The sequence below is a fragment of the Peromyscus maniculatus genome, chromosome 7, assembly GCF_049852395.1.
Source record: "Peromyscus maniculatus bairdii isolate BWxNUB_F1_BW_parent chromosome 7, HU_Pman_BW_mat_3.1, whole genome shotgun sequence".
Classification (NCBI taxonomy): Eukaryota; Metazoa; Chordata; class Mammalia; order Rodentia; family Cricetidae; genus Peromyscus; species Peromyscus maniculatus.
Genome location: NC_134858.1, coordinates 103,914,230 through 103,939,071, shown reverse-complemented (window position 1 = coordinate 103,939,071; position 24,842 = coordinate 103,914,230). Strand labels below are relative to the sequence as shown.

General features: G+C 45.3%; 1 protein-coding gene across 1 annotated transcript in view; it reads left to right on the top strand.

The window, feature by feature from the left end:
* The first annotated feature begins 5,845 nt into the window (after positions 1 to 5,845).
* The window catches only part of Col6a5 (collagen type VI alpha 5 chain), a 122,786-nt gene continuing 103,789 nt past the window's right edge, over positions 5,846 to 24,842 (top strand). Inside the window, exon 1 of the mRNA XM_042281552.2 lies at positions 5,846 to 6,011. The gene's annotated coding sequence lies outside the window, so the exon portion shown is untranslated. The remainder of the gene's footprint in view (positions 6,012 to 24,842) is intronic.

Here is a 24,842-nt window from a genome sequence, read left to right as displayed (position 1 = left end):
AGACTAAGTCTCTGTGTATTAAGGCAATTTAAAGATTTAAAATGCTGGTTACAGAACATCAAAGAAAAATGGATGCTACATTAGGGAACAGTGTGAGTCCCATAACCATTACCCAGAGTCCTTCAAGTTGTCTTTTCTTTCCTGGATTGTTTCCCTTCGAGGATGGCTTCTCTCATCCTCATGCCAGCAAGTAGAATTCAGAGACAATGCAATATTTGTGGCCCATGAGCTCTTCCTATGGAAACTCAGACTTGCTGGGGTTTGTCCAGGCTGGCTAAGGAGGCCACTGTGGCAGTGAGGACCTGGCTTCTTTACCTCGGCAGGTCTGATTGTCAAATCAGATTGTCCATCTCTGTGGAGATGGGGTATACCTTATTAGCCTCTGAGTCTAATTAGTAAGGCGAGCAATACCGTTTTTTAATTGAGAACATGCCAATATTACAATTTAAAAGATGACTAGAATTATGGCTGAATACGAAATTGGTTCTGTTTAATTTGAGGTCCAGTTTAGAGATAAAGGGAGAGACAGCTCTGAATGAAGATAAGTAGAAGTCCAAATGTTCAGTGAGAACCGCCTCTGGGCTAATTCAGAGGGTGAAGTTCATCCTGTAGCCCAGCAGCTTCCAGGAACCCGGTGATTCTGGAGAACACAAGGCTGTGTGTCCGTTATTCCCAGAGGCAGGCACTCCTGTGGGGTGGGTGGATGGATGTGGGGAAACCAGCCCAACTTGGCTGCATGGTGACATATTACATACTGCCAGCGACTCCTGCCACAGAAGACAGAGGGAAGCAAGGGTCAGCCCAGACCAGTGTCACTAAATCATGGTCCTGAGAGCATCCATCTGGCTGCCATCATGTGTTGGAAACCTAATGATAACTGGTGTCATGACTCCACACTGTCCTCCTTCCCCACCCTAGTGTCCTGCAGATCCAGTTAGCTTCAAATTATCACCCATCAGGCTGTGCTCCCCCTTTCAATACGTTCTTTAATAGCTCCCCCACCGCAATTCTTATTAAACCCACCTTTTTTTTTAAATTATAATTGGCAAAGCCCAGTCGCATGCGGCCTCATCACTTTTTTTTTTTTTTTTGCATGCCAATTTCTCGCCCACACTCTGTGTCAGCGATACTGGGCCCTATCAGTTCTTGGGAAATGCTGAGGTCTGTCCTGTTCCACAGCCTTTGTACCAGGAGTTCTAGAGCCTGGCCCTCGAAAAGCTGCGGCCAGTTTAGTCAAATTTCAAGTTCACTGCTTCAGAGAGACACTCTCATCCCCAACCCTCTCCTCACCCCTGACACCTGTGCCAGAGAATCCTGTGCTTTTATCACTTCCTCAGGAAGCACAGGAATCCTTTTGTTTATCTTGACTCTCTACGAGCCGGGATCTTGTTTCTCAGTCAGCCCTGTGTCTCCAGCACCTAAAACAGACTGGCACATAGGTTTTAGTAACTGTTCGCTGAATGAATGAACCAACAATCAGAGGGCAAAGGGTCGGGGAGTTTATATAAAAGGATAAGGGTGTAGAGATATATGGGGCTGCTGAGGTTTATTGAACATCATATAAGTGTTAGGTGTGGTGGCACACAGCTTTAGTCCCCAGCAAACAGGAGGCAGAGGCAGGTGGATCTCTGTGAGTTCCAGGCCAGCCAGGGCTATACAGTGAGACCCTGACTCAAACAAAAACAAAACACCCCAAACCAAGAAAGCCCCAAATTATATAAGAGAGATTGTAAAGTTCTTGAAAACTCACTGGAAGGTATTTGGTTGGATTGGTAATTAACATCATGCCTGAGCTGCAAATGTTTAGCATTGTTTGAGCTGCACATTCCACTCATTTGCAGAGATTCTAGATGATCTCTGCCTTTTTTATGTCCTCGGCAATTTCCTTCTGAGGTGCTGGGTATTGAACCGAGAGCCTTGTGCATGCTATGGAAGCACCCTACCACTGAGCCACATGCTCAGCCCCTGTCCACTGCATATTAAAATTACATGAATGTATTTTCTGGGGTCTGCCTTGGACCTTCCTTGATAAAACTAATTCCCTTCCTTAGAATATAGGGCCCGAGTTTCATCATCAAATCTGATAGACTGTGAAACTCATGGGACAAAACTCTTGTTGCTCAGACTGAGTCAGGAGCAGAAATCCCAAACTGCAAGTTGTCCTTATATTATCTGCATGTTAGTTTTCCCTTTGCTTTCCATGTTCATCATCTATTGTGATGCTGAGTAAGGTGTATATAGAAAGGTGTATATAAATTTACAAACACGCACACACATACATACAAGAAACCAACACTGTTTTCTTGTCTGCTGCTGGGGGATGAAGATACGAGATCAGTGGTTCCAGGGAGTAACAGAGATCGTCTGCCAGCCCCTGTGCACAGGACAGGTGATGGGCTAACTGCTACACTGGTGTGCCTTTCCTGTGTGGGGTCACCTGCAGACTTCTGGATCAGGAAGTGAGGCAGTATGTCCTTCCACTTCCTGCAGAGCCACTTTCTCAAGTCCTTGCAGTTTGTTTTAGAATAACCCCGTGTCCTGTAAGCTTTTGGCAAATATAAACACAAATTCATCCCAGGATTGTGCTGTCTAAAACATCCCCACATAAGGAATGCTTTTGCTGAAATAACAGAGTCTGTCTTTTGATATGGAACAATTACTGCATCCTGTGCCTCGTGTAAAATGTACCATTCTACCAGACAGGGGGATGTATTGTGTAGCACAGCTTTTAGGACAAGGCATCAGGAGAACAAATGAGAAGAAAGTACTATTTATCGAACATTAACTCCACGATACACACTGGGCTGTCAGAGGTGACAGATCCACATAACAACAACATAAATATGTTGCATATGAAAAAATTATGTTGCATACTTAACACTTAGGGGAACTGAAATTTTGAGGAAAAGTAAAATCAAATAACTTGTTCCAAATCAGACTACCAGAAAAGTAAAAAGCACAACACGAGTCACACTTTACAAGCACAGCATTTTGCCTTGTTCTGAGATATTGTTGTGTGGCAAACATAATTATGCCCAATTTTGCCTGCAAAACAGATTGATTTGCCCCAAATCATCACCTTAAATCGTCGTCTTGCTGCTTGTGACCTGAGAACTGCTGTGGATATCCCTCTGTATAAATAAAATGTTGATTGGCCAGTAGCCAGGCAGGAAGTATAGGCGGGACAAGCAGAAAAGAAAATTCTGGGAACAGAAAGGCTGAGTCAGGAGAAGCTGCCAGCTGCCGCCATGAGTACCAACATGTAAGATACTGGTAAGCCACGAGCCATGTGGCAAAGTATAGATTTATAGAAATGGGTTAATTTAAGATGTAAGAACTAGATAGCTAGAAGCCTGAGCCATTAGGCCAAACAGTTTAAATAATATAAGCATCTGTGTGTTTATTTTATAAGCGGGCTGCAGGACTGCTGGGGCTTGGCGGACCCGGACAGAAAAACTCAAGCAACACCCGGCAGATCAGGCTTATTGTAGTAAAGGTGAGCTCCTCAGAGGTAAAGCCTTCTGGTCCCTCAGAGAGGGAGTCAGGGGTGTGTGTGCAGGGTTAAGGTCCTGGCCTTAACCCCCTGGATGTTGGGGTTTGCATTCAGATAAAGCGTTGCATTTGGGAAGAGTTCGTGACATGTTGATTTTGGGTTGTTGGGAATGGAGGAGTTGAAGCAGGTCTTTTGGGTTAGCTGGTTAATACTGATAAGCTAGCTGTTTTGGCTAGCTATAGCCTTGACTTTCGGAAGCAGGGGCTTCCCGGAGTAAGTCGCTAAGTCACTTTCATTTGCTCTCAGTGCGGCTTAAACATAGAGAGAGGAAAGCAAATTATATTCTAATATTATTTAATGATGAGAGGAAAGTGGGTTGGCTTCAGTTATCAGTAAACATTTATTATTAATTTTAAAAAGTGTGTGTGTGTGTGTGTGTGTGTGTGTGTGTGTGTGTGTGTGTGTGTAGGGCAGAGAAAATCTCAAAGCTAATCAGTGGAACATGCAGTTTGGACAATGCTAAACCTATGTGGTTTATACTTAAATAAATACCTTCCAGTCCAAGTTTTCAACTACTTTACAAATGCCTTTTACATGACTTTGGGATTTCTTGGTTTGGGGTGTTTCATTTTTGTTTGAGACAGGGTCTTACTGTGTAGCCCTGGTTGGCTGGAACTCATAGAGATCCACCTGCCTCTGCCTCCCCATTGTCAGGGATTAAAGGCGTGCGCCACCACATTTAGCGCTTATATGATTTTTTGTTTTTTTTTTTTGTTTTTTCGAGACAGGGTTTCTCTGTAGCTTTTTCCTAGAACTCACTTGGTAGTCCAGGCTGGCCTCGAACTCACAGAGATCCACCTGGCTCTGCTGCGCTTATATGATTTTTTTTTTTTTTTTTTTTTTGTTTTTCGAGACAGGGTTTCTCTGTGTAGCTTTGCGCCTTTCCTGGGACTCACTTGGTAGCCCAGGCTGGCCTCGAACTCACAGAGATCCGCCTGGCTCTGCCTCCCGAGTGCTAGGATTAAAGGCGTGCGCCACCACCGCCCGGCGTGCTTATATGATTTTTAAGGTCAAAGGATAATCCTGGGTTTGGTCTTTGCCTACTACCATGTTTGAGGCTGACTTCTTTTTTCATTCACTGGAGCCTTTGCCAGCCTAGCTGGCCTGCAAGCTTGTGGAGATTCTCCTGCCTCCACCTCCCATCCCCCAATAGGGTTGCTGAGATTAAAGACACATGCAGCCTGCTTTCGAGTGGGTTCTGGGGATCTGAACTCAGGTGGTCAGTGTTATATGGCAAGTGCTTTACGAGCAGAGTCATACTCCCAGCCCATTATTAATTATCTAATTTATCACAGGCATGACCAAGCACCACGAGAAAAGTGTTTTCTTTTAAGATCTCTGATTGCATCATAGAGAAAGTCATATTCCAGTCAAGCTATCTGCAACCAAAATCATCTTGCATATTTCTGATAGGATGGATTTCAAATTTCACTGGTGTTTCCCAGTGGGGACCAAGGAGGAGTTTGGTATCTTATTGTGATGTGGCTCTTAATTTAAAACATTCGCAGAAGATGTGCACCATGCCGGCTGGGTTAATGAGCAGCAAATCTAAGTAATGATAAAGTCTGGGGGAAAATTTAAAAGCCTTTCTAACACTTGAAGATGCAGGGGTTCTTTCCTTCTCCTCCATGCCTTACCTCTTTCTTTTCCAGAGAAAACACAAAGTGCAACCCGAGTTAGAAAAATTAACTGAGGTTCATCAGAAGCAATGCAATGTCGGGGAGCCTGGCGCTCTGGAGGTGCTGGCTCAGTGAGGGCGAGTCCCAGGTCTCTGGTCATAGACTTTCATCTTCACAAGTACCTTCAGCAGGTGTCTTCACAGGCAGCCCGACGTTTGTGTGTGTTAAGGTGAAATCTCAACCGGAACACATGTCCATGAAAGACCAAAGCCGCATGTTAACAGTATGTAAGGATACTCCATGCTCTCAGACCTGCTAACACCTAAGTACACAGATATGCAAATCACACCTTCACTCCCCACCCCCATTCCAGAAATCCCAGGATAAAACCCACGCTGCTTCTGAGGTTAGCTTTTTGTTTTTATTGCCTCCCTTAGGGTCTACCCTCCTAGGAGATTTTCTCCGGTTCCCTGCTGGCTAGCTCTGAGGAACTGCAAATCACAAGGCCCCAGTAGCTGCAGTGACCTCAGCCAGCTGAAATGGTTGTGGATTTCTGAGAAACTCTGCCTTGCCAAGTTCATGCGGCTGCCCCAAGACCCGCGCAGTGGGCCACGCCAATGAACAGCTGGAGGCCTCTGCCCGCTGGAGTTCTGCGAAGCGTTTGTCCCCCGGGGAACGAGCCAAGGGCGAGTCAGCAAAGACATAAAAGGGCCCCTGGTGCTCGTCAGCACCTGCCACGGCTCAGCCTGAACCCGGAGGAGGCTAGGCGCGCGCTCCCAGGGCACACAGGGCTGCAGCGCGGGGCGCCCCAGGACCCTCGGGGGCCCCAGGAAGCCTCGGTGAGTGTGGGGTGCAGGGCTCCCGGCCTGAGACTCGGTGTGAGGAGACTCTCCCTCTGCAGATTTTGCTTGGGTTCCAGGATCGAGGCTCAGAGGAAACTGAGGTCCGTAGAGGCTAGAGTCTGAGAATGAAAGAGGACCTCAGGGCAGTGTGGTTCCCACGTTTTAGGAGCCTCTTAGAAATGCCTGCTGGCGGTGTGTGTGTGTGTGTGTGTGTGTGTGGTCTCAGACCTTCTGAATCTGAGGGGTTTTAACTGGTTTCCCAAGCTCTCGGCCATCCAGTCTGACTGTTGGGATCTAATGCCCATGCAGAGAGCCCTCGGATACACAGTGGGTGCACAGATCCTGATACATAAGATACTGTGGGTGGATTTCAGAATGTTCACACACACACACACACACACACACACACACACACACACACACACACACACACGGTGAGAAATGGTGTCTGGCCTCAGACTCTAAACTGCCCTGTGAGGTTTCCCCAGAGCAGCATCCAGAGCTTCCACAAACACCGCTGAGTTTCTAGTGTGTGTGGAACTCGGGCGACGGTCCTTCCCAGTGCTGAGGGACTTACCTGCCCTCAGAGTCTCCACATGGAGGCCTGAAACGCCTTCCACTGGGGAAGCCTTCAGCCTTCGCTTCAGTGTTTCATAGCCCACATGGAGTTTGGTTTTCAGCACTCAGCAGCTCCTTCTGAAGTTTTCGTTGTTGTTGCTGCTGTCAATCTAGAGTGACTGGTTAGAAAATTTGGAAGAGATTAGTTTATTGTATGAATTCCGATCAAAATCTGTAAGAAAAATCCACACTGGCAAGATACACTTCTTGGTCTGTGTACATTATTGTGCTACAGTTTATAAGTAGAATAAATAGGGATACTAATATTTCTTAGTGTGTGTGTGTGTGTGTGTGTGTGTGTGTGTTCACTTGTGCCACTGGAGTACTTTCAGAGGTCAGAGGACAAGTTGGGGGAGTTAGTTCTCCTCTTTCACTTAGTGGACTCTGGGGATTGAACTCAGATCTCCAGTCTTGGCCGCAAGCACCTTTACTGGCTGAGCCATCATGTTGGTCCCTAGGGCATCCCAAGACTTCTAAGGAATTGATGCGAAAAACACAATTTCCCAAGGTTCTGAATCATCCCTTCAGATGAGCTGGCCCTTCATTTTTTGCAGAGAGCTCAACTCCTTAAATATTTGATAATGAAGGCACAAATATAGTTTGTGGTCAGTTGTGGATTTTCGTACTTTTTCTTTTGGTGGTTAACACAATTCAAATTAAGCCTAAATCTTTTTGGTACCAGTTTCTTTGTGGATCTTCCCCAGATTCCCCTCTCTTGGACAGATACAATAAGTGTGTGGTGTTCTGGATCAGCTGTGACACTGGATGACCATTCCCGTATCAGATAAAACAGAGAAGTACTCATCGCAATATACTGGTCACAATACTGATTAACGTTGCTTGAAAAACTGTTTTAGTGATGTCAGTAAAATCAGGAGGCTTTGCTAGGGGTGCTGTAAACCTGCAAAGACGGTTGGCAACTGTGGATTTTTGGAATCAAGGCTGCACAATCACAAGATTTCAATGAGCATGTGCTCAGCACCATTCTGTAATGCAGTGTGAAGTTTGCTGTGTGTGTGTGTGGGGGGGTGCACATACATGTGGGGGCCAGAGGACAACCTCTGGTGGAGTTCTTCCCATCTGCCTTGTTTATGGAGATGAGGCTCTTTTACTAAATCTAGGATTCACTGATGAGGCTGAGCTGACTGGCCAGCAAACCTCGGCCTGCTCGCCAACTTGGTTTCCCAGACCCAGGAAGGGCCACATCTTGAAGAGATGCAGTCACAGCTGCCATCAGGGAAAGGAAACCCCATCCTTCAGCCATAATGGTGTGGCTAGCGATTTAGTTTTTATTTTAAAAACTAGGTCTATCTATGTAGCCCATGGTGGTTTTGAACTCACTGAGATCCTCCTGCCTCAGCCTCCCCAGTGTTGGGGAATGACAGTTGTGGACCACTGTGCCTGTCTTGCCAGCTCATTTTGACAGAGGTATTTTGGGTAGTTTGGGCCCTGGGCAGGCTGCCACCTGCCCTTGGCTCTGAGGTTCAGGAATTTCACTAGGACATCTACCCAGAGTCTCTCTTCAAAGAGAGTTCATTCCAGAGAAAGAAAATGTTTAGGGATATTTTCCCCCCTTAGTCCAGGCTGTCCTTGAACTATGACCATGAAGATGACCTTAGACATCTAATTCTTCTGTCTGCTTTCTAAATTCTAGGATGGCAGGTATGCACTACCATGCCTCGTTTATGTGGTGTTGGGAGCTGCAGTGTGCACCAGCAAGCTTGATTTTTTATGTAGGTTCTGGGGATTGAACTCAGGTCCTCATGTTTGAGTGGCAAGCACTTTACAGATTGCGATGTCTCCCAGCCCTCAGCATATGCTTTGTTTTCATTGTATTTCTGATATTGGTTTTTCTCCCCTTCAACTTCAAATCACGTTCTAAAGGGAACGAGTTCTCAGGTTGGACCATACCCCCAGACTCTCTGCATCTCCCGCAGTGCAGGGCATATGCTCACTAGGGAGGTATACTTTCTGGGTAGTGCTGTTGGCTATGACGAATCCCCTGTTACTCAGGATTTCAGATTCAGGTTTGCTCTGGGCAGGTACAAAGTCTGAGGAAGGTGTACTGGATAAAACTAGTCTCAAGCTACAAGAGCAGTGCCTGTCTGCTTCCTGAGGATGGGCTATGTGTCTGCCACTTGCCAGTACTTTGTTACCTCTCTAAATCCCAGGTGCTCTGTGGTATCTACTTCCTTTGACCTATATGAATTTTCAGCCTTTGAGCTACTCTTTGGGGGCCATAATTGACCCAAGGTCTGGTCTCCGAAAGGCTACCTTTAAGTTTTCCTTATTTGATGGTCCCAGGTGACACCTCAAGCCTGTTCTCTTAGCATGGGCTAACGAATTTTTATCTTGGAAGGTACCAGGGACTTGGAGAGACCAGAATGGTAGAGTAAGAACATTAGGGAGATGAAGTACTGCATTTTAATATCTTTGTAGTCAAGAGACTGCAGGCCTTTGGGCAAGCTATGATAACTGCTTGAGCCCCTGTCTTTTTGTAGGATGGGTATAATTGTAGTTACTTTACACAACCAAGGAGAGAACTGAATTGAAATAGACAGTATATAAAATGTTTTCCACATGGTGGGTATATTGAATGTATGCTAGCGTTTACTAACATTATAATTGTATGGCTAATTTTAGACTAATTGTTTTTAACAATCAGAAAACTAAAACATCAATTTGGGTAAGTTGCTAATGTAATACTTTAATGAAATTTAAAAGTATTGTCAAAGATCTGGCCAGACTTCTTGATTAATAGGTAAGCATAATTTATAATTTGTATGCCAATTATTTATATGAGTATTGCTAAAAGCTTAACTATGTATTCATGTGCACACTAACAATATTTTCTCACAGTGACCAGAGAGCTAATAGCTGAGGCAAGTTCCACTTTCTTACCGAGTTGCAGACCTTTCTCATCTTTTTCTAAGATAATTTCAGCTACAAGGGAGGTTTGCCATGCGTTTTGATAGCCTAGCACATTGCCCTGTCTATCAAATATAAGGCTTTCTTTCTTTTTTCTTTTTCTAAAGATTTATTTATATTTTATGTGTGTTTTGCCTACATGCGTGTAAGCACACTGTGTGTGTGTGTGTGTGTGTGTGCGCGCGCGCGCGCGCGTGCACGCGCGCACGCGCACGTGCCTATATGCCTATGCAGTGTGCAGGCTAGAAGAGAGTGTCAGATCCTTGGGGCTGGAGTTACAGATGGTTGTGAGTAGCCTCGTGGGTGTCTCTGAAAGAGGGACACATACTCCTTACCACTCAACCATCACTCCGGCCTCTATAGGGCTTTCCTTAATAAAGAAGACAGAGGATGTTGGAATATTGGACAGGAAACTACAAGTCTGAAATACTGATACAGATGAGAATGGTTCTTAATTCTTTGGAGAATATAGTGGTCTCTCTCTCTCTCTCTCTCTCTCTCTCTCTCTCTCTCTCTCTGTGTGTGTGTGTGTGTGTGTGTGTACCCACATGCACATGAGTATGCGTATTAGTGAATAGGGGGTGTTGGAGAGAATGCATTCATGCCAACCTTCTAGGGAACTGGGTGGCTTGAGGTAAAACAGATGGTCCTCCCCAAGTAGATGTACTTCAGGCAGGAAATTGGGGTAATAGTGATTTTTTTTTTTAATCTAGGCCTTGAAGGAGGTTATATAAATTGCTAGCTTTTAATCTCATAGTAATTCTGGGAGGTAAAAAGGACAGATGTGTATACTATCACCTCAGCAATAGAAATGAGGAAAAGGATTAGAGACACTTGCCTCAGATGATGTGCCCAGTCAGCTGACAGCGGCTCCAGCCTTCCGGTCCCTAGTCCATTTCTTAATGAGCAGGGTTGGTGGTGGAAGAAATGAGAGGATAAAGATGGCTTCACGTGTTCAGTTTTACAGTGTGATGAGATTTTAAAAAAGATATTTTCAGAGAGTGAGAGATCATCAGATTCAGCAGCTGTCAGTGCAGAGATTCATTGTCCTTTGTCTGCTTGGGTTCAGGTTAATATCACAGAGTGTGAGGTGGCTCAGAGGTTAAGAGAACTGGCTGTTCTTCCAGAGGTTCTGAGTTCAATCCCCAGCAACCACATGGTGGCTCACAACCATCTGTAATGAGATCTGGTGCCCTCTTCTGGCATGTATACAGAACACTGTATGTGTAATAAATAAATAAATCTGGGTATACAGAAAAAAATAAAAAAAATTATAAAAAAAATATCACAGAGTGTGCTAGCTGTGGGCCACATGAGTAAGATACCCAACAGTGGTTCATTCTTCTGTGATGTTAGTAAACAGAAGTTCATGCCCAAGGGAGGTGAAGGACAAAGGACGAAGAGCATTGATGACCACATGATAAGAGACAGACAAGGGCTGCTCTCCTCATCTTTCCCAACTAAGAGAATCAGAGGGAGAGAGGAAGACCCAAACTGAGCCAATCAAGACAGCTGACTAGGAAAGAAATCTAGAAAAAAGTTATAGCCGTCTAAGTAAAGTAGCAGCAAGCAGATAAAGGCACAGTGAGGGGAAAACTTCATTCTTCATAGTAATAATGTAGCTAACAACTATGAATGTTGAGTATGCCGAACCAGCTTTTATTGGACACTCCATTCTTGGATGTACTCCCTACCACAAATGTATCCAAAAGCTTCACAGAAAACCCACGGCACCAGAATGAGCCTCATCCATAAACATTTCCAATTAAAACAAATTCTCAAAAAAAAAAAAAAAATCCGTAGGGTTCTGACTTTCTTCTGACATTACAACGCAGGCACCTTACTTTGTGGCTTAGCATTTGGGACTAGATTCTGTCTTTTATCGTTGCAAAATTGTTCTGGCTCCTTAAGTGGCTCATATGGTCGTGGAAGGAGCCTTTTTTGAACATTTCTCTTTGTGTCTGAGAGCCTGTAATAGGTCCACGAGTTATCTATACATGGTGGGGCTGGCTGGCTAGCAAGAGGCAGTTGGCAGATTTATTAATTTACCTATAGCTGAGTTTCTCTTAAGCCTTATTTGTCTTGGTCTTAGACAGTAGCAGTGTACATAGAGCGAATCCACTCTGTTCTGGTGAGTATGTCCTTAGCATGAAGAAGACGTTGTCCACTTCCCCTGCAAAGAGGGAAGCTTGTGAGGCAGTTCCCTGTGCTAATGGGAAGTGTTGTCTAGTTCCAGGCTCCTCTCTATCTTCAATCCTTGAGCTCTTCCTCTTTGTGCATAAGACACCCCAGTCTTGGAAAGTGAACTCAAAGACCCAGTCAGGGTCTATGGGATGCAGAAAACCATCCCTTTCATGCATCCAAAGCATCTCAGTACCCCTCTTCTTCTAGCCAAAGCCAATCACTGGCTCACAGTTGCCAACAGGGTAAGGTTAAATTCCTGCAAAGCTCCCTAGACATCTCAAGCTTCCACCACCATGTCCTTTCAACCCTGTCTTTCCTACATTGTCTTCCAAGCCCTCTCCATATCCTGGACACAGCCTAACCAGAAGTCTTCAGTCTCCAATACAAATACACACACAGACACACACAGATATATAGACACACACAGACAGACACAGACACAAACACACAGATAGACACAGACACATAGACAGACAAAGACAGACAGACATAGACACACACAGATACACAGACATACAGACACACAGAGACACAGACATGTAGACAGACAGACAGACAGACAGACGGACGGACATACCCCTCTACTGCTTATCTACCCATGGCATTTGCTGTCACTCATTCACCAGCCACCAGGACAGTTTGATCTTCATTATGTTTGCCTTTTATGCTCCGGGAGCCTTTCAAATCCACTCCAGATACCACCTCTTCCTTGAAGCCTTTCCCAAATTCGGTGCTGTTTTCCAAGTGTTTGCTGATGCCTCCATTTACCATGATGCCTCATTCTTCTTCCCTCTTACCTGGGTGCTTCCTGTCTATCTTTCTCATTTACTTCCTTTCTTTGTTACTTAGCACTTTGCATCAAGTACTTGGGAGAGAAAGATTTTATATATATATAAAGAGAGAGGGAGAGGGAGAGGGAGAGGGAGAGGGAGAGGGAGAGGGAGAGGGAGAGGGAGAGGGAGAGAGAGAGAGAGAGAGAGAGAGAGAGAGAGAGAGAGAGAGAGAGAGAGAGAGAGAAGATAGTCTTGTTCTCTGATCTGGAGAAGTTTACCACTCAGAGGGGAAAACAGAGAGAACGGAAATCTTCATGCAAGCTGTTTGTCTATTTCCCCCTGCTAAATCTAAACCACCTTTGCCGGGAGGTGGTGGCGCACGCCTTTAATCCCCAGCACTTGGGAGGCAGAGGCAGGTCGATCTCTGTGAGTTTGAGGCCAGCCTGGTCTATTGAGTGAGTTCCAGAACAGCCAGGGCTTCGAAGAGAAACCCTGTCTTGAAAAACAAAACAAAACAAAACAAAAATTCTAAAACCACTTTCTACAAACAGTGCCAAAGAGTATATAGTTGGCACTCAAGATAAGTTTGCTGAGTCAGTAATATGTCAGAAGTATGCCTGTGTGTGTGTGTGTGTGTGTGTGCGCGCGCGCGCGCGCGCGTGCGTGTGTGTAGGCTGGAGGAGAACCTCTGGTGTTATCTTCAGCAACCCTGCCCACTTCCTTTGAGATGGGATCTCATTGGCCTGGAGCTCACCAATGAGGCTAGGCTGGCTGGCCAGTGAATCCCAGGCTCTTCCTGTCTCTGCCTCCCCACTGCTGGGATTCCAGGTGTGTGCTTGGCTTTTCACATGGATGCTGGGACTTGACCCTGGGCCCTCATGCTTGCCAAGCCAGCACTTTAGCCACTGAGCTGTCCTCCAGCTCCTTAGTTTTCCCCTCTTATGTGACCTGGGGCCCCAGCCCACCATCTACATCCGGGTGGTCTTCCCACCTTAATTAAACCTCTCAGAAACACCCTCACAGACAGGCTCAGAGATGTGCTTTTTAGTGATTCTAGTCCAGTCAAGTGGACAGTTAAATACCACATATGGGCTTGGTACAGGATGCTTGAACTGGAGAGTTTGCTTCTCATGCATAGAGCATCACATTGTCAATCTCACAACACTCAGAACACGGCCTTTGTTCTAGAAGTGCCTGGCACTGCTGCAGGGGAGCTTTGATAGCCATTGAGGATCAACGGCTGGGAGGATGGAACCTCTTACCATTTTCTGAATAATTAGCCCAATTCAACTCTTTCTTTCTTTTCTTTCTTTCTTTCTTTCTTTCTTTCTTTCTTTCTTTCTTTCTTTCTTTCTTTCTTTCTTTCTTTCTTTCTTTCTTTCTTTCTTTTCTTCCTTCCTTCCTTCCTTCCTTCCTTCCCAGGCACCGAGCTAGAAATTGAGACTTTCAGTGGTGAGAGGGGAGGTACCCAGTCCTGCAGTCAGTGGTGAGAGGGGAGGTACCCAGTCCTGCAGTCAGTGGTGAAAAGTGAGGTACCCAGTCCTGCAGTCAGTGGTGAAAAGTGAGGTACCCATTCGTGCCATCAGCAGCTGTTCAGGATGGGCAGAAATGATGGGTTGAGAAAAGCCCATCAAGAGTCACAGAATGTGGCAAAATGTGGTCGGTGTCTGGTAGGAGGATGGACTTGGCTATTCAAGAAGCTTGGGTGAGCACTGAGTGTGTTGATGGAGTTTTGGGTTGGAGAAGATCACACATTCCCTGAGGAATGGAGCCAGGAGAGAAACATGAAAACCAAAGACAGCAGAGCCCTGTAGCACCCACAGGATGACAGGAAAACGAGTCTGGGCTGCTCACTATTTCTGCTGATGGGAAAACAAAATATGTGTTCCAGATGCTCCCAGAGATACGCCAAAGGACCAGAGACAGTGTGACCTTGGATTTGCCATTCAACTTCAATAGACCTCAGATCCCCAGCTGAGAAGGCAAACATGTGTGGTCTGGGGCCGTCACCAGCTGGACTGTGGTTCCTAAAGTCGTGACCTTCCCCCTTATTCTGGTCCAGCCCTGGCCCTGCTCTGCATGTTGGGCCGTGTGTCCTGAGTGAGGGATGTTGATCCAGGAAGAGAGGAGGGTAGGCACTGGAAGAAAGGAGACTCAGTGGCAGACAGAGGGATGGCCTGGCTTTTAGTCTCTACTCTCATTCATTTCTTCTTGTTTCTTTAGCTGCAGAAGGAGAGGAAGAAAAAAAAATTAAGTGTGGTGGTTCCAGAACATTATTTAATGAGCTGTTTTAGAGTTAGGATTTAGCTGTGTAAACGTCTAATAAACTGTCTACATAAGCATTTGCAACCCAGAGGATTCAAGACACCAACGCCTTTGTTGTGTTATAAGTTATTAACTAATTTCTGGTTTCCTTTGGTGTCTGACTCTGCCAGAATATTGCAAGCCTTACCATGAGCTTTTAAAAACTTTAAGATTCTCTTTCCCTGATTCAACAGGTCACCTCAAGACCCCAATTTTGGGTTACAAAACAGACCATTCCATAGTGTGACAAGAGAGTAGGGGCTGGAGAAGGAACCGTCAGGATTAATGTGTGAGGGAAGCCAGCTGGCAGGGGGCTGGCTGGAGACCCTTCCCCACCTGGGCTCCATGCATTACACAGGGCATGCTAGGTCCGTATGAAGAGGAAGTCTGGAAGCCTGTCCTCACCAGGGCTTCATCGAATGAATGGAGCATGCTTGAGCAAGCCTAAGTACGAACCAGAGGGACAGGTGCTGTGTAAAGGTCGTGTAAGCACTGCCCGCCTTGTGACCCCGGCCTTCGGGGCTCCTTCCTCATCCCACTAGCCCATTCCCATTCTGGGGAGTGTTTTTCCTTTCTGAACAAGCCATCTCTGTTTTCAGTCTAGTTCCTAGACTCGGTGCCCTCTGAACTCCGACCTTCGGACTGGCTCTAGGCATGTTTTTCTTTTTTTCTTTCTTGAAATCTTTCTCAGATACTGGCCGAAATCCTAAGCATGCTTTTCCCGGCACTCTGGCTTTTCTCGTTCTTTTTCTGGAGACTCGCCCCTCCTGTGGCTGTCGGATTTCTCTCTCCCTCCTCCATCTCTCTCCTCCAGGAAGCTTGTCAAGATTTGCCGTTTGTCCTGTTTGGTTTTTTTTCTGAACCCCAATAAAACTGTCCTCAATCCTCCTTCTGAGTGGGTTTCTAAATTCCTTTACTAATGAGATGGGGAACCCCAAAAGGAAACACTGGTTTCCCTGGTGACTATAGGAAGTCTAGCCACCAGTCAGAAAGAGCGATGCTGCCCAGTATCAAATGTGTGGACTCTTCTCTCTGGGTGCGTGGTTTAACTATTCCCTCTCAAGTGACTTGGGGTTCCCCCCGTCTCAGAGGTGATGGCAGCTGAAATTCCCACCAGCCTCTCTGAATTGGAAAGTGTGAGGATGACTGAGTCGGTTCTCTTGGAAGCTTTTCGAACTTGGCTCTTCAGGATCCCCAGTCTGGTTTGGGTTCTATCTCCTCTAGGGCCTGAAATCTCTAAAAGATAATTTGTTTACACCGCTGAATTCTTTCCAACATATCGTTAAAGAGCCACAGGATTTTTGAGTTGGCGAGTCTTAGAAATGTAGTTAACTCACCCCTAATTCCCGAGACCCTCTACTGTGATGATGTGTTACCAACCAGCTGGCTCTATACAGATAGAAGCGCGCCCTCTGTCATTGCTGGCAAGGTTGGTTTGAGCGCCGAGGCTGGATAGGTGACTCAGAGGCTTCAATCTCCGAACTCTGAAAGCCAAGGGCCTATTGTTCCAGGCTCTAGAAGCCAAGGAGCTAGGTGCCCAGACACTCAGGTGCTAGGCGCGTTGCTCTGGGGAGAGTGTAACGGGCAGCAGCTCTCGCTGGCCGCCATTGTCATCCTTGCTCACAGCAGCAGCAGACAGCAGCAAGCAGCCCCAAGCGGGACCTTCTTAGAGCTCTGAAACAGACATGCGTGTTGGGACCCTTAGCTCAACAATGGCAAGCGTTCTTAGGCCCAGAGCATTGGGGTCCTTAACCCTAGACAGTGGCTAGTGACGGTGGCTAGTGACGGTGGCTAGCCCTTACATAAGCTCTCGGCCTCGGTGTCTGACAACCCTTCGTCTGTAAGATTTGGCAGCTCGCTGGGACTTTTCCAGCCACACCCCCACCTTTTCTTTTCAAGGTCTGTCTTCAGCCTAAGCCGCCCCACCCTCCACATTGCCTCTGGCATCTTTGCCCCCGCCCCCAGCCCCCTGCTCTGAGCACTCTGGAGCTCCACAGCTGCTCTTGCCGTTGCTAACTGCAGCCACAGCCACCTCCCCTGCTGCAGCCTTTGCTGCCCCTAAGGCTTGGCTGCCAGTTCCACTGCCATCTCCCCGCTGTGTTTCCAGTTCAGCCTGCTCTACTACCAGCAGAGCCCCTTAGCTGTGTACACCTCCAGAGAACAGGGCAAGCTCAGGACCCCCAGAATGAAGCCTTTTATGGGGCCTGATGTTGCAGCACCAAGAAGCAAAACTTGAATCTACTTAGAAGAAAGCATCCAGGATAATTCTTCGTCATGGTGGAGTGGACAGTGATGTGTTAGATACTCTGCTAAACGCGTATGCAATAGGGCTGGAGAAACGGCTCAGCAGCTCTTCCAGAGGACCAGGGTTCAATTCCTTGTCCCCACATGACAGCTCACAGCCATCTATAAACTCTGGTTCCACAGCCCCTCAGCCCCTCTTCTAATCTCCAAGGGTGCTGCCCACATGGGTGCACAGACGTGTATATAGGCAAACCACCTTAACAAAGACTATTGGGGTCCAGCCCCTCTATAGTCTTTTCTCAGAATTCCAGAGGAAATGCTACCAGTGGCGAATTAATTAATCTGAGAGATTCTGAAATAAATCTATTTACACGAAACTCTTTAGTCTATTCACTTTATTCTTCTGAATCAGTTCTCTCTATATTCTGCTTCTTTTCTGCTCTCATACTTAGTTCCTTGCCTGATACTCTCTGGATTCTTCTGCTCTTAGTTCTTTTCCATCTAGTTCTTCCCCATCTAGTTCTTTCCATCATAGTTCCCCAATCTAGCCCTCCTCAACCTAATCCTCCCCAAGTCTCTAGGTTTATAGTTATATACCCATGCAATAGCAATGCCCTGGCTAAGGCAGGGTCACAAGGCTTGAATTCCCTCAGGGTCAAAAGGAGGAGCAATATGATTCCCACAAAGAGAAGTAATTGTCAGCCATCATCTGCAACCCCAAAGGGAAGTGACAAATGGGGAATGCATCAACTGAGGGCTAAATTCAGTTAATAGATCCGAGAAAAGGGATTTATGTGCTCAAACTATATTCTTAGAAGTGGTTAGTTAAGATGTTAGGAGTTTTATGTCACTAAGTCATGGGTGAACTAAAACTGCCTATTTTTTCTATGGAGTTATAACTGTCTCAACCTAACCTCGGCTGTGCCATTTTCTGGCAGGGCGGAGGGAGTGAACTCAGTAACTAGATAGCCTGTGCCACAGCTTGATGTACCTGGTGTGTAAAGCCCTTTTGTTCTGAATTAATTGTTAAAGGGGAAGTCTAGAGATACCACTTGGGCTATGGAAGAAAGGAGGGTCTAAGCTTAATTTGCACAAGAAACAAAGCTATGTACTTAATTAACATCAGTTGGTGATTATCCCCATATGGATATTTGCTCCGGCCAGCAGGGCTTTAACGGGTTCTCGACCACCCTAAGGACAGAATGATAGGGACAGGAGACACAAAGGAATACATCAAGTCAATATTCTGATCAAGGTGCAACTTTATTTTTCTCCAGGAGGGTTTATATAGTTCCTGCAGGGTAGGGGGAGCAGGAAGCTGTTATCTGCATAGGGTGGGGCAAGCTAACAGGATGTTTATGTAGGATGTTTACAGGGTGAAAGATCAAGGGCTCTGACTCAATGTCCTGTTGCTAGGCAACCTGACTGTAAGATGATCTAGTTCCCTATCTTATCGGGAGTCTGTATTTTTCCACTAACTAGAGATTCTGTCCTTGTCCCTGACAGATATTTACCTTAATTCAGGAGACTAGCAGGTGGTCTGGATGCTTATCTTATCTGCAGTCTGTCCTTGGATGTTTGAGAAGTATCTCAGATAAAATACTTTTGTCCGGAGATGGCCCTAGCTGGATACTTACTAATGATGAAAATTACAGAAAGGCAGACTTCTGAGTCTAATGCTAAAAATCTAAAGGAACAAAAGCCTGAAAAGAGGGGTCTTGATTGTGTGAATTGTTGTCAACGCGGCTGGAGGAAGTTATCCAAATACCTTAATTGTATAGGGAAAAACTGTGCCCAATGAATGATCAATCACACTGTTAGAAGTTCTTAAGTAAAAATAATTAATTGGGAAAGCTACTAATGCACACAAGAAAATTATTGCAGGAACCAGCTAATATATTTAAAAGCTAATATCACCAAGATTCCTTAAGTCTTGGCTTTATCCTCTGGAAAGGCCTTTGGTTTCTTCCAGGTATAGCTTGTCATAGTCAGCTGAATTCCCACTACGTATTTCTGTGGCCCACAGCACCAACTATATACATAAAATAAAAAATAAATCTTTTAAAAAAATTATTTATTTTACATCCTGGCTACAGTTTCCCCTCCCTCCTCTCCTCTTAGCCTCCCCCCCTCCCCTGCTCTGTTTCCACCCCCCAATCCACTCCTCCTCCATCTCTGTTCAGGAAAGGCCAGGTCTCCCATGGATATCAACAAAACATGGCATATCAAGTTGCAGTAAGACTAAGCACCTCCCCGTGTTGAGCAAGGTGACCCAGTATGAGGAGTAGGATCCCAAAGGCTTGTAAAAGAGTCATAGACTGCACCTGATCCCACTGTTAGGAGTCCCACAAGAAGACTAAACTACACAACTGCCACATACATGCAGAGTGCCAAGGTCAGTCCCATGCAGGCTCCCTGATTGTTGGTTTGATCTCTGTGAGCCCAGGTTAGTTGATTCTGTGGGTTTTCTTGTGGTACCCTTGGCCACTCTGGCTCCTACAATCCTTTCTCCTCCTCTTCTGTAAGATTCCTAGAGCTTTTCCTAATGTTTGGCTGTGGATCTGCATCTGTTTCCATCAGTTGCTGAATGAAGCCTCTCTGATGACAGTTGGCCCAGGCACCAATCTATGAGTATAGCAGAATATTATTAGGCATCATTACATTGACATTTTTTTTCTCCAGTTGTGTTTGGTTCTATCCTAGGTTTCTGGGTCATTCAGCCTGTTGCTCTTGGTGCTCCAGGCAGTGTCATGGGTGGGCTTACTCTCCTGACATGGGTTTTAGGCTAGATTGGTCATTGGTTAGCTACTCCCTCAATCTCTAGACCACCCTTACCTTACCTCAGCACATCCCATAGGCAAGACAAGCTGTAGGTCACAGGTTATATGGCTGAGTTGGTGCCCCAATTCCTCCATTTGAAGTCTTGCCTAGTGACAGGAGATGGCCAGTTCAGACTACATATCTGCTATTGCTAGGAGTCTTGGCTGGGGTCATCCTTGTAGATTCCTTGGAGATTCCCTTGCACCAGGTTTTTACCTGATCTTGAAATGCTCCCAGTGGTGGTTTGAAAGAAAATAGCCCCTAAAGTGAGTGGCACTATTAGGAGGTGTGGCTTTGTTGGAGTAGGTGTGGTCTTGTTGGAGGAAGTGTGTTGTAGTCAGAAAGTTTCTCCAGTCCTGCCAAACCCCTGTAGTCCTGCAGCCTGCTTATAAAATAATCACTCAGAAGCTTATATTAATTATAACTGCTCAGCCATTAGCTCAGGCTTATTACTGACAAGCTCTTACATTTAAATTAACCCATAATTCTTATTTATGTTTAGCCACATGGCTTGGTACCTTTTCTCAGTTCTGCCTTGTCATCTTGCTTCCTCTGTGTCTGGCTGGTGACTCCTGACCCAGCCTTCCTCTTCCTAGAATTCTCCTTGTCTGCTCGCCCTGTCTATACTTCCTGCTTGACTACTGGCCAACCAGCATTTTATTTATCAACCAATCAGAGCAACACATATTCACGGTATATAGAACACAGCAGTGTGTCACTGTAGGGATGGGTTTTGAGGTCTCCTATTCTCAAGATACTACCCCTTGTATCAGTCTACTTCCTGTTATCTGCATATCAACATATAGCAGCTCTTTCTCTAGCACCATATCTGCCTGGATGCCACCATGTTCCCCACCATGATGATAATGGACTAAATCTCTGAAACTGTAAGCTGCGGCCTCAATGAAATGTTTTTCTTTAGAAGAGTTGCCGTGGTCATGGTGCTCTTCACAGCAATAGAACACTAACTAACACATGTCCCCCTTTCTAGTAGTCTCTTTCAGTACTCTTCCCCCTCTACCATCTAACCAGATCACTTATGTTCCTATCCCCACCCACATGCAGTCCACTCACACAGTCTCTTCTATTTCCCCTTCCTCGGGAGATCTGGGTGTCCCACCCACACCCCACTCTTGAGGCCTCCTTGTGACCTAGTCTGACTGGGTCTATGGATTGTAGCATAGTTTGTAACTAGAGTTTTCCTGCCTTGCCCACAGTCTGGACAAATCTTTGTCACCTGCCAGTCCCACAGACCCAACCAAGTAAACACAGAGACTTATATTGCTTACAAACTATATGGCCATGGCAGGCTTCTTGCCAACTGTTCTTATAGCTTAAATTAATCCATTTCTATAAATCTATACTTTGCCACGTGGCTCGTGGCTTACTGGCATCTTCAGATGCTGCTTGTCATGGCGGTGGCTGGCAGTGACTCCTTCAGCCTTCCTGTTCTTTCTTTTCTCCTCTCTGTTAGTCCCGCCTATACTTCCTGCCTAGCCACTGACCAATCAGTGTTTTATTTATTTATTGACCAATCAGAGTAATTTGACATACAGACCATCCCACAGCAATAGTTATCCTTTATTTTACAGCTAATATCCACTTATGAGTGAGTATATACTATGTTTGTCTTTCTGGGTCTGGGTTACCTCACCTTAGATGATTTTTTTCTTAGTTCCATCCAAAAAATAAATCTTAAAAGCATAAGTAACAAAATAAAACCCAGACAAATTGGGCTTTATAATATTTGAAATCACTGTGTCTTAAATTATGTCTTAAGAAGGTGAAAATATAATCCACAGAATGGGAGGAGTCTCTTTGCAAGTCATTTATTATCTGCTATGTGTCTAGTATCAGGATAGATATATAAGCAATTATTTCTACACAGCAGTAAAAGCCTACTTAAAAGTGGGCATCATACAAATGTTTCTGCAAGGAAGATATATAACTGCCCAATAAGAATGTGAAAAGATATAATCAGTTTTCATAGGGAAATGCAAATCATACCACAATGAAGTACCATTTGTACTTACTAGAATGGACATATGCATTGTCTCATGCAGTTGAGGCTGGCTTTAACATCATTATGTAGTTGAGAATGAACTTGAACATTAGATTCCCATGCCCTCTTCTCCTAAATTATGGAGTTACAGGCATGTGCCACCATACTCAGCAAATTTTTGTTGTTGTTGTTTTTTTTTACTTTATTTTATGCATGTGGATGTTTTGTTTGCGTGTATGTATGTGCACCACTTATATTCAGTGATTACAGAGTCCAGAAGAGGGCATCAGATCCCCTAGAACTGGAGTTAAAGACTGTTGGGAGATGTCATGTGCGTGCTAGGAATTAAACCCAGGTCCTGCAGGGTGGCGGTGGCACATGCCTTTAATTCCAGCACTCAGGAGGCAGAGCCAGGCAGATCTCTGTGAATTTGAGGCCAGCCTGGTCTACAGAGCAAGATCCAGGACAGACACCAAAACAACTCAAAGAAACTTTGTCTTGGAAAACAAAACAAAACAAAACAAAACAAAACAAAACAAACAAACAAACAAAAAAGAGCAACCAGTGCTCTAAATGCTAAGTCATCTCTTAAGTCCCCCAGCAAGTTTTTAAAAAAAGAATATGGAAAAATTGGAGTATTTACACCCATACAAAAATTTGTACATAATGTTTATGACAGTCTTACCCGTAATAGCCCAATCCTAAAACCAATCCAAATGTACAGAACTGGCTGTAGATTTAAAAGCATACAGCTACATAATAGAATATAAGTCAGCTAGTAAAAGAATGAAGTATTGAGACATGATACAGCATGGGTCAACTTTGGAAACAAATGAAAGTAGTTCAACCCAAAAGGCCACGCAGGGACAGGAGAGGGGGAGTTGCCAGGATGTGTTGGAATGGGGGAATGAGGAGTAATTGCTGATGGGTTGTGTTTTTGTTCTGGAGTCTCGAAAATGTTCTGACATTAGGGTTGAGGGTTGCATGCCTGGTATATACTCTAACATGCACTGAATTGTACACCTTTTCATTTTAAAACATTCTTGACAGTTTCATAATGCGTATGAGGAATTTTAATTTTTTTTACCCCATCCCCCTCTCTCACTGAATCCCTTCTTACCAACAATCCCCTCCTGCTTTCCTGTCTTTTTGTGTGTGACACTGAGTTTAACGAGACTTGCTTGCATTGGTGTGGTATTTACTGGAGCATGAGCAACTAACATGTGTCACACCACTGAAGAAAACGAAGCCTCGTCCTTCAGCAAACATTAACTGCCAAGAGCCTGTCAAGGATAGGTGGGACCTAACAGCCCTGCATCCATGAAGAGGTAGATGTTGACAGGCTCAGTCCTGTGCAGGTCCTGTGCAGATAACCAGGGCTGCAGTGAGTTCATGAGTACACAGCTGTTGTGTCCAGAAGGCAATGTTTTTTTTTTTTTCTGCACATCTCCCCATCCTCTTGGCATGTACACTTTAAAGGGGTAAAGAGTTTAGCACTTTACAGTGTATGAACTGTGTATCAATATATACACATATACAGTGTGTGAACTGTACACCAAATAACAAAAAAGCTAATAAGTAAAATGTGTGGTGTGTTAGAGTACAATGAGTATCTCTTTCAAAATCACTGTTCACACAGGCATCCAGTTACTACCTGGGGTTTCACTTTCCTTTTGGCTAAAGAGACAGGGTCTCTTGCAAAAGCAGATTCCAACTGGTCTATTCATCTTCCTGCATGAGTCACCGATTCAAAAGAGTGCTGAGAAAGCTCTAGAATAAAAGCCATCTCTTCCACCTTTACCGTCTTCTTGAAGGCATGCCTATTTGAAAGCATTGGCTATTTCCATTCTTCTTTTTGTCATTTTTTAAAAATAAGGAACAACTCTTATTTGATGGTATTTCTGTGAGATTTTAATTCCCCATGAAGATTTCAGATTGAATGTGAACCAAGTGGAGAGAAATGATGAACTTAATGTTGTTTTAACCCTTGTGATGTTATGGTTTGGATGTGAAATGCCCACTTGTTGTACAGCAGTAGCCTTTGGGCCAGACTTCTGCCACCTTCCAGTTTTTTGTTTTTTTGTTTTGTTTTCTTGCCAAAGATCATTACCGATGGGCTTGTTGATGTTAATTTTCCTTCTTGGAAGGAGGAGTGGGAAGGGTCATTGGACCCTCACCTGAGTATCTAGCCACTCCCTCCAACCAGCTGCATACAATTCTGCCCTAATTGCAGGGAGCCCTGGGGTCTCTGGGAAGGGGCAAGAGAACACAGGTGAGGAAGGATGAGGAGAGGGAGCTTCTTTACACAGCCATGGGGATCATCTCCATCCATGCCGGGTACAGACGTTCCAGTGTGGCTGTTCCCTTCTGTAACCCCTCACCCACTGATCTGTAAGTAATCAATTCATTGGATCCCCCGAGGGAACTTTGGTGGGACCCCACCTTGGTTTGCAGTTGGAACCATGGGAGGAAGAGTTAGTCACTGCTCATGTCTCCCCCAGTGAAGGGATTTCAGCATCATCCCCAAGGCTCACATTTGCACACTTGGTCCACAGCCGGTGATGCTGTTCTAGAAGGTTGTGGAACCTTTGAGAAGTGGGACTTAGCTAGAGGAAGTGTAATCTCTGTGGTCTGCCCTACTTCCTGCTCCCTCTCTTCCTCCGGGTTCACTGAGATGTGAGCACACACAGTTTTACACGTGTCTGCCCTGCCGTGATTCCTTCTATCACCACAGACCGTGAGTCCAAATACACTCTCCTTCCGCTAAGTTCTTATTTAGTCGCAGTGATAGAAAATTTACCTAGAGAGGACAACAGCAACAGCTCTGTGCCATGCCGTGTGGCTGGGGTGAGCAGGACTCAACCGTGCGCTGCCTCCGGCCACCAGAGAACGACATCAACAGCCTCTGGCGTTGGGCACCATTACGTTGAGCGAGTGCAGGCTGGGGAGGTGGAA